At 47.6% G+C, this 1,545-nt stretch overlaps 1 protein-coding gene across 3 annotated transcripts in view; it reads left to right on the forward strand.

Annotated features, from left to right (window-relative positions):
• CARM1 (coactivator associated arginine methyltransferase 1) overlaps positions 1-1,545 on the forward strand; it is an 89,720-nt gene that overhangs the window by 53,466 nt on the left and 34,709 nt on the right. The window lies entirely within an intron of this gene.

Raw genomic sequence — 1,545 nt, forward strand, 5'->3', positions numbered from 1 at the left:
TCTCTCTCTCTCCTCTCTCTCTCTCTCTCTCCTCTCTCTCTCTCTCTCTCTCTCAGCACCAAACAGCAGAAGGTTTTGCTGGACTGCAGTGTGAAAGAGAAATGGTATTTTTAAAAAAATTAAAAAATTGCAGTGCATTTTTATCTCCCCAACCCTGTGGCTTACAGTGTGGGGTGTGTGTGTTGTATCGTGAGCAGGAGTGAGCAGTGTTGTATCGTGAGCAGCGAGATCTGCTTGCAAAGCAGACTTCGTAGAGCAGGAGTTTTTGCTGTTCCCTCCTGATGCAGTCTGCCAGTGGGGTCAGGATTCACTCGCCCTGAATTTTAAATTTGCATTGAAAGAGAATTTCTGAAAAATTTGAATTTTGATCAGAGCGATCACTGTGGGGACTGTACGCTGTTGACCTGGATCAGAAGGTATATCCCTTCTCTCTAATTTCCCTTTTAAGTTGCTAATTACCAGGTAGTTCTGAACCATTTACCTGCTCTTTACTGAGAGGTGCTGTGACTGAAGATGAAAGATATTGGCACAAGTGTCACAAAGTGAGCCTGTCAAGTTCTCCAGTCGGGAATCCCAGTGTCTGACTCTTCTAACCGGTCTGTTACGTTACCTCCGCCGCTGTCTTCCATTGGCTGGGATAGGCTCCTCTGGCTAAAGATACTTGGGGGCAGAGTGCTAGTTTTCTCGCTGAAGGACTACGGATTGTCCAGTCCAGATGGGCAGGGCCCCAATTAGGAAAGATGGGCTCCCTGTCCAATCCACAGGATCCGCCTCTTTTGCCCCTCCTTATTCTAACATACGTGACGTCTGAGGTCCCACCACCGGCTCATTGACTAGCATCCAAGCACCTTACTCCCATTCTCCTTGCTGCCCGGGAGTGGCCGCGGCTCCCGGGAAGCGCTCCTGTTTTGCATGCAGGTTCTATCCCTGGTATGTCTGGCTAAAGCGGACTCAGGTAGCAGATGGGGTGGGGGTGGAAATCTTTGACTTTTTCGTCTATCCTAAGGAGATTTACTGCACGAAAAAGTTTAAAAGTCTGTGGTTGGCTGTCTTGTCTGTCACTAACCGGGTTCCTCTCTGTTGTAGTTTTTGGTTGGAGATATTTTGCATGTCTTGGGTGTCTCTCCATTGTTCGGTCTTATTTTTCCTGCTGTTCTCTCCCCATCTTGTCTTTTTTGAGGAGTCCGGCCCAGTGCCTTCCCCTTCTCTACACCGTCACTGCCTCCCTATTAAGGGAACTATTCCATTTATTACTTCCCCTGAGCCTGAGAGTTATTCTGAGTACTGTGTACTTAAGCAGGGTGGAAGGAGGTGGCCCGTTTTTAGATCTGGGTGATCTAATTAAGCGTAATGTAGTCCTTAAGCCTTTTGCTTGGCTTCTTTCTTCGTACATCTCTCTACCCTTCCTGCAGAGAATCTGTTCTGCATACGGTGTGCAAATTCCTGTTTTCCATAAACCGCCTTCCCTTTTATTTGGGATCAGTCCCCGGGTGTTCCTAAAACGAGTGGCAATTGTGGGTAGTTCATGTGAGGCAGTGTTATTCC

This window comes from Gekko japonicus, unplaced genomic scaffold (genome assembly GCF_001447785.1).
Source record: "Gekko japonicus isolate JY-2015 unplaced genomic scaffold, Gekko_japonicus_V1.1 scaffold170, whole genome shotgun sequence".
Classification (NCBI taxonomy): Eukaryota; Metazoa; Chordata; class Lepidosauria; order Squamata; family Gekkonidae; genus Gekko; species Gekko japonicus.